At 42.4% G+C, this 17,285-nt stretch overlaps 1 protein-coding gene and 1 non-coding gene across 2 annotated transcripts in view; both read right to left on the reverse strand.

The window, feature by feature from the left end:
* LOC126413238 (semaphorin-2A-like) overlaps positions 1-17,285 on the reverse strand; it is a 1,385,371-nt gene that overhangs the window by 502,842 nt on the left and 865,244 nt on the right. The window lies entirely within an intron of this gene.
* On the reverse strand, positions 11,476-11,548 carry Trnaa-agc (transfer RNA alanine (anticodon AGC)). The gene has a single exon. It is a non-coding gene; the product is annotated as a tRNA-Ala (tRNA).

Consider the following 17,285-nt stretch of genomic DNA (forward strand, 5'->3'; position numbering starts at 1 on the left):
AATTAATGTCAACATTGCCACCACAGTTCAATCAGGAGTCACAGGGCCTTATTACTTTCTTTGCGTTATCCTCATTGCGGCAGTTTTGCACTCTCTGTCGATCTGTTAGTCAATTACCTGGGGAGAACGCACACCAAAACCAGATAAGTGATGGGTGGGGTGTTACACACTTACCACCAGCCTTCTTTGCATGGCACGAGAAGGATTACAAACAATAACACTGACAAACTGAGTTAGTAGAGTGAATGGTAAACTGAGAGGAGAGTGAAGTGAAGAACAAATCAGTGGGATTGGGGTGCGCGACGGGCGGAAGAGTGGGTCGTCCGCCAGGGCGGCTGTTGTTCGCAAACCCTCTCACTACTGTGCGTTCGCCTTTTGTTCCCTGCGCCCGTCCTATTGGCGCGGGGTTAGTCGATTTATGGCCGCCTTGGGCCGCCCCAGCCGGAACTGATATTATTCTATTGAATAAGAAAACTTTATACGGGCCGCAGTAATTGCCGGAAACGGCAGCCCAAGTCGGCGAGTTGCCGCGGTTTCCGCCTCAGACTCGCCGTCGGGACTGCTTCCTCGCCGACATTTCCGATACGAATTCTGGTGTTTGTTTTTCGAGCGTGGTCGTAAAGATTCCAAGAACAAAGTCGGTACGATATCCTTGAGACGAAACAGCACTTATGTTCGGCTTTCCAGCAACGAAGCAAACAAGACGAGTTAACATCATAACGTCTCTTACATTTTCATGTCAAACCAGCACACACACAACAGACATAAATCGTAGCTAACAGTTTTTGCTGGGGAGGCGCCAAACGTGTACCAATATTGGAGGGCAGCGAAGACGGAAAGAAAGCACGAATTACACTGCACACCGACCGAAGCTCTTCAAGATGGAGCTAAACTATCCAGAAAAATCCTAGTTACAAAATTTAGAGGACTGATATTACTCGTGTTCCTGCGTACCGCTACGGTAGGGACCCTGTAGACAAAATGAGACTAATGACAACATTTCAGGACTCATTTTCCCCGTGCTCCATAGGCAATTGTAACGGAAAAATGACTAATACTTTGTTCAATACTAAGCACCCTCTGCTACGCACTGCACAGTGATTTCTAGTGTATATATACGGATGCAATGAAGATGTAGAGGTAGAAAGGTACAGAATACGATTTCCGTTGTGATAATCCTTCACGTTCCGCTTGATAAAATCATTTTTTTAAATCCGTTGTCTCAGTCTAAAAAACGGAGTGCATATACGATCGCTTTATTGTCTGTATTTACATCTGTCTGCCTGTCTGTCTGTCTGTCAGTCTCAATGACTGTTCAAACCTCTTTCTGTCGCCGGCCGAAGTGGCCGTGCGGTTCTATTCGCTGCAGTCTGGAACCACGACACAGATGCGGTCGTAGGTTCGAATCCTGCCTCGGGCATGGATGTGTGTGATGTCCTTAGGTTATATGGAATGGACGTATAAGTTCTAAATTTATGTCACACACTAATTTCCACTCTCCGTTGGCGTTACAATAAACTTTAGTTTCTAAGTCATTGGCCGGCCGGTGTGGCCGAGTGGTTATAGGCGCTTCAGTCTGGAACCGTGAGACCGCCACGGTGGCAGGTTCGAATCCTGCCTCGGGCAGGATTCCTTAGGTTAGTTAGGTTTAAGTAGTTCTAAGTTCTAGGGGACTGATGATCTCAGCTGTTAAGTCCCATAGCGCTCAGAGCCATTTGAACCATTCTAAGTCAATGCAATCAAGAGATACAGCCATTTACGTCACATGCTTTGATACCCGGAAACTCACTCATGATACCTTTCGCGTACTTTCAGCTGATCTACAACGATGAAATTTGTCAAGAAGTAATGTTTCACGGAACAAGTAATTCAAAAAATCCCAAAACTGTTAATCTGTAATTTCTTTATTCCACGTCACTTGTTATATTAAAACAATCGGTAGCTCTGCACTCAGGCCGACTGGGTCACAATTGTAAAAATCAGACATCAGGCACGTAATGACTTTATTGCTCATATTACGCCTTTTGGCACTTATCCATCATCACGTATCCAGAAGCGATTACTGCACGTAGATATGGCGTTTCAGGCTGTACGAGGAACAAAAATTCCCAGACTGCGTCATCTGAGCAATGAAGTCATTCCTTGCCTAATGTTTGACCTGTAACACTGCGACCCAGTCAGCATGAATCGAGAACTGCTGATTCTTATAATAATGGCCGTCTGCCTCCTGCATTACCTTACGTCAGATTTATATTATCGCAATTAAAACATTGCCTAAAATCTTGAAACCCCTGGGATAGATATCATGCCAATTTCAATGTTTGTAACAGGCAAGTATAGTAGACATACTAGATTCCCGGAATGTTCAAATGTGTGTGAAATCTTATGGGACTTAACTGCTAAGGTCATCAGTACCTAAGCTTACACACTACTTATCCGAAATTATCGTAAGAACAAACACACACACACCCATGCCCGAGGGAGGACTCGAACCTACGCCGGGATCAGCCGCACAGTCTGTGACTGCAGCGCCGAAGACCGCTCGGTTAATCCCGCGAGCCATCACGCAATGGATGAAGGTTTCTCGGTGCGCTAGGGCTCCTAGGGCTTGTAATTAACTTAATAAGGAACCCTCGGTGCGCTAGGGCTGCTCGCACCTGACCAATTTTTATTAACTGATTTTGTTTTTGAACTAAATTCTTTATGGTGTTGGTACATTATACCTGACCAGAGGGCATCAGATGCGATATTATCATGTAAACACATCTTTTCACAGTTATACGAGCTACCTCAAACCAATAGCAGGAGATGAGCTTCCCGACTAAAGAGGTAATCAATTTTTTATATATATTTTATGGCTCTATGCGAGACGATCCAAAACTAATCGTCCAAATTATTTCAGGAGGAGCAGACCATCAAAATAAAAATATTTACTTATAGTACATACGATGCCTGACGACATTTTTTCTGGTGCTAGGGTAATTTACACAGAAGGCAGTTTAGGTTTTTAATTGCAGCAATGGCACTCGTAGAAAATGCTTGAATACGTGTGTCATTTGTCCTGTATGCACGCAGTGCATCCACGAACCGCTGACTGTCGTGTCCGTTTGAAGATTCCTGGCACGTCCGCAACAGTACCAGCAGGGACGGTAGTTCTAGAGACTAGGCCTTCTTCTTTTTCCGCAACTGTCTCGAGCACCAGCTGCTCCGTATGCCCCCACAGGGAGATATTCAGAACCGTGAGTTCAGTTGACCTGGGTGGCCACACCATGGGGCCACCGTGGCCGATCCATCGGTTCCCGGAGATGGCTCTCAGATGATTCCTCAGGGCAATGCTGAAATAGGCTGGCGTCCATGGCGCTGGAAGTACATCCCTTGTCTGAGGTACATCCTCCAGCAGTGCTGGCAACGCATGTTCCACATCTACATCTACATCTACGTGACTACTCTGCAATTCACATTTAAGTGCTTGGCAGAGGGTTCATCGATCCACAATCATACTATCTCTCTACCATTCCACTCCCGAACAGCGCGCGGGAAAAACGAACACCTAAACCTTTCTGTTCGAGCTCTGATTTCTCTTATTTTATTTTGATGATCGTTCCTACCTATGTAGGTTGGGCTCAACAAACTATTTTCGCCTTCGGAAGAGAAAGTTGGTGACTGAAATTTCGTAAATATATCTCGCCGTGACGAAAAACGTCTTTGTTTTAGTGACTTCCATCCCAACTCGCGTATCATATCTGCCACACTCTCTCCCCTATTACGTGATAATACAAAACGAGCTGCCCTTTTTTGCACCCTTTCGATGTCCTCCGTCACTCCCACCTGGTAAGGATCCCACACCGCGCACTACACCAGTACACCAGTGTTGTGTAAGCTGTCTCTTTAGTGGACTTGTTGCATCTTTTAAGTGTCCTGCCAATCAAACGCAACCTTTGGCTCGCCTTCCCCACAATATTATCTATGTGGTCTTTCCAACTGAAGTTGTTCGTGATTTTAACACCCAGGTACTTAGTTGAATTGACAGCTTTGAGAATTGTACTATTTATCGAGTAATCGAATTCCAACGGATTTCTTTTGGAACTCATGTGGATCACCTCACACACCATACAGCAATCTTTTCCAAATCGCTTTGCAACTGATACTGGTCTTCGGATGACCTTACTAGACGGTAAATTATACCATCATCTGCGAACAACCTAAGAGAACTGCTCAGATTGTCACCCAGGTCATTTATATAGATCAGGAACAGCAGAGGTCCCAGGACGCTTCCCTGGGGAACACCGGATGTCACTTCAGTTTTACTCGATGATTTGTCGTCTATTACTACGAACTGCGACCTTCCTGACAGGAAATCACGAATCCAGTCGCACAACTGAGACGATACCCCACAGGCCCGCAGCTTGATTAGAAGTCGCTTGTGAGGAACGGTGTCAAAAGCTTTCCGGAAATCTAGAAATACGGAATCAACTTGAGATCCCCTGTCGATAGCGGCCATTACTTCGTGCGAATAAAGAGCTAGCTGCGTTGCACAAGAACGATGTTTTCTGAAACCATGCTGATTACGTATCAATAGATCGTTCCCTTCAAGGTGATTCTTAATGTTTGAATACAGTACATGCTCCAAAACCCTACTGCAAACCGACGTCAATGATATAGGTCTGTAGTTAGATGGATTACTCCTACTACCCTTCTTAAACACTGGTGCGACCTGCGCAATTTTCCAATCTGTAGGTACTGATCTATCGGTGAGCGAGCGGTTGTATATGATTGCTAAGTAGGGAGCTATTGTATCAGCGTAATCTGAAAGGAACCTAATCGGTATACAATCTGGACCTGAAGACTTGCCCGTATCAAGCGATTTGAGTTGCTTCGCAACCTCTAAGGTATCTACTTCTAAGAAACTCTTGCTAGCAGCTGTTCGTGTTTCAAATTCTGGAGTATTCCATTCGTCTTCCCTGGTGAAGGAATTTCGGAAAACTGCGTTCGATAACTCCGATTTAGCGGCACAGACGTCGGTAACAGTACCATCGGCATTGCGCGTTGAAGGTATTGACTGCGTCTTGTCGCTTGTGTACTTTACATACGACCAGAATTTCTTCGGATTTTGTACCAAATTTCGAGACAATGTTTCGTTGTGGAACCAATTAAAGGCATCTCGCATTGAAGTCCGAGCCAGATTTCACGCGTCTGTAAATTTTAGCCAATCTTCGGGATTTCGCGTCCTTCTGAACTTCGCATGCTTTTTCCGTTGCCTCTGCAACAGCGTTCGGACCTGTTTTGTGTACCACAGGGGATCTGTTCCATCTCTTGCCAATTTATGAGGTATGAATCTCTCAATTCCTGTTGCTACTATATCTTTGAATTTGAGCCACATCTCGTCTACATTTTCATAGTCAGTTCGGAAGGAATGGAGATTGTCTCTTAGGAAGGCTTCTAGTGTCACTTTATCCGCTTTTTTAAATAAAACTATTTTGCGTTTGTTTCTGGTGGATTTGGAAGAAACGGTATTGAGCCTAGCTACAACGACCTTGTGATCACTAATCCCTGTATCAGTCATGATGCTCTCTATCAGCTCTGGATTGTTTGTGGCTTAGAGGTCAAGTGTGTTTTCGCAACCATTTACAATTCGCGTGGGTTCGTGGACTAACTGCTCGAAATAATTTTCGGAGAAAGCATTCAGGACAATTTCGGAAGATGTTTTTTGCCTACCACCGGTTTTGAACAAGTATTTTTGCCAACATATCGAAGGAAGGTTGAAGTCCCCACCAACTATAACCGTATGAGTGGGGTATTTATTTGTTACGAGACTCAAATTTTCTCTGAACTGTTCAGCAACTATATCATCGGAGACTGGGGGTCGGTAGAAGGAGCCAATTATTAACTTAGTTCGGCTGTTAAGTATAACCTCCACCCATACCAATTCGCACGGAGTATCTACTTCGACTTCACTACAAGATAAACCACTATTGACAGAGACAAACACTCCACCACCAATTCCGCCTAATCTATCTTTCCTGAACACCGCCAGAGACTTCATAAAAATTTCTGCAGAACTTATTTCAGGCTTTAGCCAGCTTTCTGTACCTATAACGATTTCAGATTCTGTGCTTTCTATTAGCGCTTGAAGCTCAGGGACTTCCCCAGCACTACTACAACAATTTACAACTACAATTCCGACTGTTCCTTGATCCAAGCACGTCCTGTATTTGCCACCCACCCTTTGAGATTGCAGCCCACCCCGTACTTTCCCGAGGCCTTCTAACCTAAAAAACCGCCTAGTCCACGCCACACAGCCTCCGCTACCCGTGTAGCCGCGAGCTGAGTGTAGTGAACTCCTGACCTATTCAGCGGAACCCGAAACCCCACCACCCTATGGCCCAAGTCAAGGAATCTGCAGCCAACACGGTCGCAAAACCGTCTGAGCCTCTGATTCAGACCCTCCACCCGGCTCTGCACCAAAGGTCCGCAGTCGGTTCTGTCAACGATGCTGCAGATGGTGAGCTCTGCCTTCATCTCGTAAGCAAGACCACCAGCCTTCACCAAATCAGATAGCCGCTGGAATCCAGAGAGAATTTCCTCAGATCCAAAGCGACACACGTCATTAGTGCCGACATGTGCCACCACCTGCAGCTGGCTGCACCCTGTGCTCTTCATGGCATCCGGAAGGACCCTTTCCACATCAGGAATGACTCCACCCGGAACGCACACGGAGTGCACCACTGGATTTCTTCCCCTCCTTAGCCGCCATATCCCAAAGGGGCCCCATTATGCGCCTAACATTGAAGCTCCCAACTACCAATAAGCCCACCCTCTGCGATTACCCGGACCTTGAAGGCTGAGAATCATCCTCTGAAACAGGGCAGGCAGCTGCATCTGGCTCGGCCAGACCTATTTGTCAGAGGCACCGGGGAGGCCTTCTGATCAGCGTCCGGGGACGTCTTTCGCTGCCTGCCACGCCTTGGAACGACCTCCCAATCAACCACATGATAGGGCTCAGCTCCACTGCGGGCAGCAACCGGGGCAACCACAGCGGCAGACCGATCTGGGGACAGACGGGACGAGGTTGACATCCCCGTGATACCCAAGTCCGGCTCCCCACAGTGGTGCCCATTGGCAACAGCCTCAAGCCGTGCGACCGAAGTCAGCGCCGCTTGCAGATGTGAGCGATGCGATGTTTCCATCAACTGAGACGGAATGAAAGAATGTGTGGTCTATACTGAGAATGCTGGTCCACACATTAAGACCGAACCACTGGTGATGAGCGTGTGGTAGAGTACCTCGGGAATTTGCGTGTGTGGAAACATATCAACTGTGGATGTTCAAATGTCAGTACACACAGTCGGCGACGCCGATGCCACAGCTTACGCCAGCATCGCTAACAAAATGTTCCCAAATATTGCCAATTGACTTCAGAGATCATATTATCTTATTTAATATATTTGTTGACAAAAGTAACTTTCGCATGATTTGCCAGTGCCAAGTAACATAGCTCAGTGAAATTACGACTCAACATGGAAGGAACTGGTACAATTCAGTAAACTGCAGTACATAATAGTACAAACGATATCTGAAGGGAATACGCAGTCAGACGAAAATAAATGGCACATCCATTCAAAGCCAATAATTACACTGGAGTCACATGGTTCATTTTAGTCTCCTGTACATTACAATAGGCAGGACATGTTGTGTACGTGGTGTTGATCTGAGATTCTGTTATTCTGCGCAACGGATTAATCTGAGATGTACTCTTTACCCTGTGGCTCCTGCAAGATGCAATTTCCATCCCCACACTACTACAGAAGTCAGACAGACGCTCCTAACGTTCTAAAGAGAAATGCCTGAAAAACTTTCAGCAATAAGTATCTTCTGGAGTCGTCTGCTGTAAGGAAATGACACAAAAATTTACAAAAATTTCTTACGTAACTAGTGGGATACTTGGAGTAGTGCTAGTTAGTCTAAGAAAAACAGGAAACTAACGAAAATTATTATTTATTTTGCAAAAATTCTGAGAAATAACAATGGCACTTTTAGTTATGAATTGAACAAGTTGTATCCTGGTTCTTTTCGGAGTGTGAAGTTACCTCTCAAGGATAGGATTCGCTAATGAAATATCTACACAAATTTTAATATTTTTATTGACTTGGCAGAATGGCTGAGAGGCGCGCCTACTCAACTCGAATAATTAGAATGTTGCAAGGTACGGTCGAGGCTGGCGCGTGTGAAATGCAGTGAAGCGTATGTTGTGGAGGAAATATGGGGCTCACAATAGCTGTAGCGAACAATACCATAATCTGCGATGACCGCTGTCTGCGCCGCTCGCTGCTGACAAATAAGATAACTCTCGTTCTATCTGGATTGACCTTCACCAATCAAACTCTCGCTACGACCAGATGAAGTCAAGGATTCTTATTCGCCCCTAGTCTAACTATTGGCGTGGTACACTGGTCAGATAACCAGTCCACCCCGATGCCACTCAAAAATTCGCTCGCAGACGTTTAACCATAACTCTGTTCATTCACACCGCACAATAAGTGTGTCTGCCAACACAGTGAACAACGCTTAATCGCAAGGACTCAGTATCGAGTCACACTTCGATTCGCTCTCGACAGAGGTGCTTTCCCAGTGAAGTACTGAGGAGGGACTTGTTCCTCGCCCGTCGAAGTGACCTCATGGCAATAAATTGTCAGTAGATAATTTATACTGGGATCTTTCCCATACCTGACATGATTGGGGACGACTGGTGGTTCGGTCGGTTGTCGCAGCGGACGACCTGCATTTGGTCTTCCGCCCGCTTCTGGCTTCTCTGCGTTGGTGCTGACTTATAATTCGTCCATGTTGTTTCACAGAGACTGGTTTTAGTATTGTGAGTTGCTGGTGGAATTGTTTTCCCTGATCTGTGTGTATCTTGTGGTTTTGAATGAGCAGTTTTTTAATGCTGTCTGCGTACTGGATTTGGTGAGTGGTTGTGAACGGAGATCATGTTAGTTGGGGGCGCAGCAGCAAACAGGTCCGTGAAACGCGGGGGCAAGCTGGGGCCACTCACGGCGTGCTGCCACTGCCGGATCGAGGAGGGGTAGCTGCGAGAGCGACGACTTCGTTGCATGCTGCACCCTGGACGTTTAAGTTGAGTGAAGAGTTAACTGCTAAGGCAACTTCGACTTTCCTGAGATCTCGCATTTGGTCGGCGGGTTGTTGCTCCCAGGGTCACTGAGCCTGGTGGCAACGAGAGGTTTCGAGGCAGTGAAATATTACAGCCGTCTTTCTCTATTTGTTATTCATCATTCAATTTAGTATTATTCTTACTAGTGAAGTGCAACCAGCGGTATTTTCTGCCTTGTGGCCGATAACGCCCCAGTTACCTGAACTGGAGGTTAGCGTACTTTTCTGGCAGGGTACTTTTCCTCGTCGTGTTGATGCTGTCCGACAAGGCGTGTAGTTCGACAGCCCCTTGTGTTCTACTGTGTATATTTTTTGGGAGGTATACCTTGGTTCTAGTGTTTCCTTCGGCCTTATGTGTTTTCTGAAGAAGTAGTGCTGTCTGCCTCTTTGCTCTTGCCTAAGAATATTCCATCGTTGTACCGGCGATCGGACGATAGGTGGATTGGTTAGTCGGTTGGTCGGCGCTAAATCTGCCCCTAGTTTGAGTTGCCATCCTGTTACTTGAGTACAAGTCTTGGATGCCTGTCCCACCTTACCTTATGTTTGAGTTGCCTTCCCAGGCCGACCCTTGGAACATTTGCTGAGAACTACTTGTCCTGATTCCTTAGATTGTGAAGTTTGTTTTAAGGATATTTGTAATTTCCTAATGATGGTTGGTGTGGCCTTCAGCCGAGCAATAATTTCACTTCTTCCGTGATAAGACCTTCAGCCGAGCAATAACTTCACTTCTTTCGTGATAAGGCCTTCAGCCGTGTTCCAGCAAGTTTTTTTAAGCAAACTTGTTTTAAAAGCAAGGTATTTATTTTAAAGGTGCTATTTCGAATTGTTCTTCTGACTTCTAATTCAGGCCTTCAGCCGTTTGTGATTTGAAGTTGTGTGTGGCCTTCAGCCGAGTGATAATTTCACTTCTTTTATAATAAGGCCTTAAGGCGTTTTACAATTTGTTTTAAAACGATGTATTTGTCTTAATATATGCTATTTGGAATTGTTCTTCTGACTTCTAATTCAGGCCTTCAACTGTTTGTTGTTTGAGGTTATTGTTGGTGGCCTTCGTCCCTAAAATTCTGGATTTTTTTCTGCGATAAGGCCTTCAGCCGTCATAGAGACAGTTGTGTTTTTTTAAGAGGTTGTTTTAAAAATTTAATTTCTTTAAATAAAGCTTACGTATTTGTTGTGCGACCGAGGGTAACTGATTATGGCCCCATCCACGATCGTAACCCCATCCTGCCTCATCCTGAAAAACTGTATAGGAGTTCTGTTCATTTATGGTCTAAGTTTCATTGAGTGATGTTTCTTGGCTGTGCCACATCAAGCGAAAGTTGTTTTCGTTGTTAAATTTTGCGCACCACTGTAGTCTCTGTTTGCACATCCATCATAGAATATGGGATTGTAAGAAGGTAGTGTTGCGAAATTTTAGAAACTTGTAGTTTATCCTCAGGGAGAAAATATACAATAAATTAAAATTGTAGAAAAAATTAAATTAATATTTCTCTGCGTAAAAGTTACACTAGCAGTTCCAGACGATAAAAGGTGAAGCACTAAACCAAAGATCAATATCTAGGAGTAAAATATAGGGTACAGATATTAAAGTTGACCGTCAAAGGAAGAAGTGTTTTGATATAGTATTAATCTAACACATTTTCAAATGATCGTAACGATTTCGTTTACTTTCTGTATTTGAAATTCAACCGATCAGTAAACAAATGGACTGTCTGGTCATGTTGCAAATTTGCCATAATAGACAACGTAATAACTCTAATACAACTTTCAACCGGGAAAATTTTACGGATCTTTAACGAAGTCAGACAGATTTTTTTACCTGGAAACCCAAGTATATCAGTAACTTAATGGACTATATAGCAAAACGGATATAAACACTAACATACTCTCTGCCTTTTAGAGGCGTGACCCAATAGAAATTGTGAAATACGGAATCAATAGTATATCATAGAAAACAGTGGATAACAATGGGCATTAATGTATGAAATAATTGGGAAAGAGAAGTCTCCAAAACAGTCAGAGGCAGCCCAGATGTGCAACCAGATTCACGTTATTGTTGGTTTTGTTCTTTATTGAGAAGAACTATAAAAAAAATCCAAGATCAAGTCCAAAAGCTTCCATATTATGTGAGAAATTAATAACTATAAAATATACCATATATATATTTGGCAGCTGGTTTCTTCGCAAATACAACACTTTCACATCAAAAAAGAGAAGCAAACAAATGGAACAACAGAATAAAGACTTTATTCTTCTTCCAGAATGGCAGCACCAACGAAATCTTACAATAATGATGATGCAGAAGAAATGTGCTGCGGCCAGGATTCGAACCCAGGTTTTCTTGCTTGCTAGGCAGAAATGCTAACCATTGCACCACCGCAGTACAATGGTCAACACAGCTGCTAGAACTACCCAAGTTGAGTGCCTCCCCAACACATACTTCAGTTCATATCTTTTGCTTGTTTTCCCTTGCACTGTCACTGACAGGGCTCTCCGACAGAGGAATAGCACCCCAGCGTTGAACGTAATAGGAAAGTCCAGTACCATATGATATCTTATAGATCTTACAATTAAATGTTTCCGTTAGACATTTCAGTCTCTTCATTATCTACGATAAGGATCGAAGCAGAAGAAATGCATTAAAATTTGTGCTACGGCTGGGACTTAAAGGTCTCAGGGAAACATTTAATTATATAATCTTAAAGCTCTCCTATGGTACAGGACTTTCCGTTACGTCCAACGCTGGGGAGCTATTCCAGTGTCGGAGGGCCCTGGTACTAGTGACAATGTGAGGGAAAACAAGCAGAAGTTATGAATTGAAGTTTGTGTTGGGAAGGGCACTCAACTTGGGTAGTTCGTGCAGCAATGTTGACCACCGTACTGCAGTGGTGCAATGGTTAGCATTTCTGCCTAGCAAGCAAGTATCCCTGGGTTCGAGTCCCGGCCGCAGCACAAATTCTAATACATTTCTTCTGCTTCGTTATCGTAGATAATGAAGAGACTTAAATGTCTCAGGGAAACATTTAATTATAAGATCTATAAGAAATCACACAATCCTGATATTTAAAACTGCTACGTCAGTACATGGAAAACGGAGTAACTCTTTAAGTATATTAAGAAGAGGAATGTGGTAAAATACGCAAAGCGGAAGTTCCTTGTGTAGTTGATCGCCACCAATTAAGATATCTACTTTCACATATTAATGTGCACTTCTTTCTTTCCTCGGATTGTAGTAAGGTTATACAGAATAAGCTGTCAACAGTGAGATGATATGCTCGTTCAACAATATAGAACTCTATATACCGACGGCAGAGGACTTGAAATACTATTTTATCTTAGTGGACTAAGCCTTGAGAAGAAGTCATAAGATGAACTTCAACAGTGGTAGATTGAGGATAAGGGAATGAAATCGAATCAAAGTATGGGGCAAGCTAAGTCAATTAGATTGTCAACTGAGGCAGTAAAAGTGTTAGAGATGTTTCGTTATTTTCGTAGCAAGTATCTGATGGTGGTGGAATAGAAAAGATATAAAATACGGACAGGCAATAGTAAGAAATCATTTCTGAAAAAAGGATATTTTTTAACATCGAATATTAATTTGAATGTTATGTTTCATCTTGAGGTAAGTGTCTGGAGTGTGGTCTTCTGCTGAAGTGGATCATGGACGAGGAACAGCTGAAACAGGAAGACAATACCCTTTTAAAATGTGGTCCTGGAGGGGAACGCTGAAGGTTAGTTGTGTGGATCGTATAAGAATATAATTGGAGAGAAAAGAGATTTATGGGGAACTTGACTACAAGAAGGGATCGTCTATAGGATGCATGCTGAAGCATCAAGGAATGGTTACATTTTTTTGCGCTGCTTTTATTTTTCATTAAGGGGCTCCGGAACGCTCTATACTTGCAATGTTAAAATAACGCTTATAAATTACATCTTTCCTCACAAAGTATTTGAGGTAGGAAGTTTAAATTTTTACAGATTATTTATTGGAATATGGGCTACAACTAAACACAGGGATTTTACAAAATTTTCGTTCAGTTATTAAAGATGATTTTTTTTCAATTGTAATGAAAGTTCACAACATTTTGTTGCAATTTTTTATTTATATATTCAAAAATATACAGTTTTTTGGAAAAAGGCTGAGTTAAATTATGCAGAAGGTACTGTGTAACATTTACTGAAAGTTTGAAACAAATATGTTTGGAAGATCCTTAGAAAACATGTAATTAGTATGAGAAAATAAAAGTTTTGGGAATCGAGCGCCAAAAATTGGATTAACTTTTTAGTGCATTCCAGGTCCATAGGATGGATTATCTTCATCCTCTGCAAACTCCTCCTCCAGCTTCCTCTTGTTCCTCCTCCTGTTTACTCTCGCTCGTATTTCTAGACTCTTTACAGCCCTGTCTGCAGCCCGAAGGCGTTCCTTGTCTAAAGCAAGCATCGCTCGTTGTTGTGTTCGTAGATTTTGCTACCGTTTTCTTCAGTTGCAGTTACTGCAACACTGTTCCAAAAGGTGGTCATGTATGAACACTTATCACATTTCAGTTGTATTTCACTAGCAAGTCCTACGTGTTTTATTATGGAGAGTTCCAGACCAACTTCACTACAATGAATACATCTTACACAGTTTGAAAAAATTCCTTTGAGAACCGACATATCAAATATTTCATTCACATCCGATTCGCCCATAAAACATTCATAGTTTTCACTCATTGAACCAAGCTTCTTCTGTGAAGTATTTTCTTTCCCACTTTGACTGCTATGGGCAGGTGTACTTGAGAGGTTAGGTTCACTCACTTGGTTATCGTCTTTATTGTTTACAGTAATAACACATACCTTTGGCTTTCCAACATTTCTCCTTTTCTTAAAAGCCTTCAGAGGATTTCTAATAACTTTACTTTACATCAAAACAGAGACTCAAGAAACAGAATTAATTACGAATATTTTCGAGATAACGACAGAGTAAATAAACATGAAACAATCGACAATCACACCAGCGATATATATTGAACCATCACAGGTTAGCCACAACACATACTTTATCTCACATAACTAAAATGTACCTGATGAACACGGACGTTAATAACAACACCATTTGACAGCAGTTTAACAGCACCACAGTGGGTCACGCCCATGTAGAACACATTTCAAAAAAAATTTAAAAATAGTTGTAGTCTTCGGAATTGAATAAATTATATATCTATTAAAAGCAGATTCAGAAAACGCAAAAAAGTAAAAATTGAACTTTTCATGATTTTGAGCCTTTCCTGAGCCCCTTAACTATAGTAAATATTTAAGAATAAAATTTACGAGTCAGTTAGACAAAAGTTTTTACTTCACTTTACCAGTGTCGACAAATTAATTTGCCATTTACAGAAGCTTAGCATTCGTTTAGCAAATGACAGTATCTGCTCTATATGTGCACAGATGTGATTCATTTGCTGTAAATTATCGATCTGTCCAGCTATGTTTACAATAATCATACGCAATATGCACATTTTTAGACATATCATGGCGTTATGCTTCTGTGAAGAATATACTGATAACTCGTAAATTAATACTAATCCGTCGTAACCTCTTAAAGTGACGACTTAATTTTATTCTTAAATCGTTAATTTGGTATGGAAGTGTGTTTCGGGGAAGAGGGGAGGGGAGATAAAACTATAGATAGATGTCAAGACTAGATCTCAATAACTAAAGTAACTATATTGAAATAAACGTAGGTTGCCGTAGTTATGCACAGATGAGAAGGCTCCCACCGGATACACTAGCGTGGAGAGCTGCACTGAAGACCGCGACATAACGCTAAAGAACCACGCGACACCTACGGTCGCAGGTTTGAATCCTGCCTCGGGCAAGGGTGTGTGTCATGTCCTTAGGTTAGTTAGCTTTAAGTAGTTCTAAGTTCTAGGTGACTGATGACCTCAGAAGTTAAGTCCCATAGTGTTCAGAGCCATTTGAACCAATAACGCTAAAGCCGTACGTAGTTTCCAGGGGCACCTTTAGTACTCGAAGCAGCACGTCAAAAATCAGTTTGCAGACAGACTTAAGTTTTTCTGATAATAAAAGTATTACAGAATTATTTATTTTAAGAATGTAGCCTTTCACACTATGTTTGACATTAGAATTAATTCTGAAATAAATATACCGTTGAACTGGTTTTGATAGTAGGTTTAATAAGCCGAAACGCTGCCAAATTCAACGACTTTTCATTACTATATTATTTTTTGGTGCTATAAGCTTGTTTTTGCTTCGTGGACATTATGACGCTATCTGCAAACATATAGAATTGTTAGTGCACCGAACCAAAGACAAGTCTAGAACCTTACGTTAAAGCGCATCCGATGATGCTCGAATGTCGCTAGTAGTTCACTCACAAGTGCTTTCAAGTGGGGGAGACGTCTGCAAAGTGATTTCGAGAAGAATGAACGTCGAATACGGCAACTTGGTACAAGTAATACGTGTGTATTAGAACTTTATGAACGGAAGCTGAGTGTTCTTGACATGTGAAGTAAAGGTTATTATAACAGGAAAGAACGTGATAAACCATTAAAAGAAATATTCAGCATGTCAAAAGAGAAGAAACTGAAATTAAAACTCTGCGGTCATAGTTCTGCCGTAAAACACACATCACTGTGATGTCGAAGTGGCGCTTACAGTAAGGACGTGTGTCTGACGTATATAAAGTGTACTTTACTGACAGACTTCAATTCAGCTGAGGTGTGGAACCTTAAGAGTTGGCGATAACTTTTCTTTTCTCAGAAGTGTGCTGCTGCGTTAATATCAGCTGCACAAGGTTGAGAAGAAATTAATAATCATCCTCGCTCATCCTCAGTTACTTTCGAAGCGATATTCGTCTTTTAAAAGAAGTTGCTTTCGAATGTCAAGCTTTTTCTCTCTCCCGTCTCCCCCTCCCCACCCCCACCCCACCCCCCATCAGTTCATACATTTCCCCCTCCCCTCCTCCCGCAATGACCGTTTTTTTTCACTTTTCATTACCACAGCATGTAATGTAGCGATCACAGAGAAAGTAAGAATTGCTGGTTCCATTTTAACGGTCGACGCCGTGATAGCTTGATGTCCGTGCGTGCAGCGGAGTCTACTAGCGTGTGCTTTGTGATGCGTGTGTGATGGTGCTACATCAGCCGATCGGATATCTGTTTAAACGAGCGGTTTTTAATACCAGTTCATTGACAACGACTGTTTCGCAAGTTATTTGTAGGCGGTAAATCAGACAATACTATCTTCGCCTCTTTTGTCTCCACTTGCATTTCACAGCCTTTAGCGAACGCATCTAGCAACAGTCTTTACTCCTGCATGGTGAAGTTTGTGAAAAATGAGTAAAGCTAAATTTGTGAAAACATATCCCTTCCATGGTAAGTGGTGGGGGATGGGAAGTTTTTTGTTACAATGTATAAGTGTATATGATTAATATGTAATGCTACTTTAGCCATATTAAAAACGAAAACATTGAACCCTTTTCTAGAACAGTCCATAAAACTTCGAATCGGAGGCAGCTGTTAGCAGTGAGTCGAGGAGGAAGAAACTAATCTTCAAAGTAAATTACAGTCATAGCAGTTACTTCTTATAAAGCCTGTACAAAAAATTTTCCATGAAACACAGCATCATTTCGTGTATAAGAAGTATTGAGGAAACACGCGAAACCACTTGACGATGGCACAGTTGATAAGGGGTGCCTTCTGGCACCTACTGAGTCCTTGTTTTGCACATTTGAAACCAAGTCAGAGATCATTACAGCCACCAGAGACACAGCTCTATCAACGAACTTCCAACATCTGTAGGTCTGTTAATCAATAGCACGAAAAACCAGTCCAAAGTTGCAAATTTTACTTCTTTATTCACTCGATGCCTAGTTTCAAGTGAACAAGAAAAGTAAATTTTGCAACTTTGGACTGGTTTTTCGTTCCACTGCTACCTCTATGAAGACCTTCTACAAGAAGAAAAGTGCAGTTCAATGGCGGAAAATATAAAAGGTTGACTGATAACAGATTTGAAATCCTGCTTGTTTGCCTCATTGAGTTTTGTAAGATTGATATTTTCGGATTTCGGTGTAAAAGGAGACTTACATACAATTTTAGCATTTAAAGATATTAAACGAG

Source organism: Schistocerca serialis, chromosome 7, assembly GCF_023864345.2.
Source record: "Schistocerca serialis cubense isolate TAMUIC-IGC-003099 chromosome 7, iqSchSeri2.2, whole genome shotgun sequence".
NCBI classification, from domain to species: Eukaryota; Metazoa; Arthropoda; class Insecta; order Orthoptera; family Acrididae; genus Schistocerca; species Schistocerca serialis.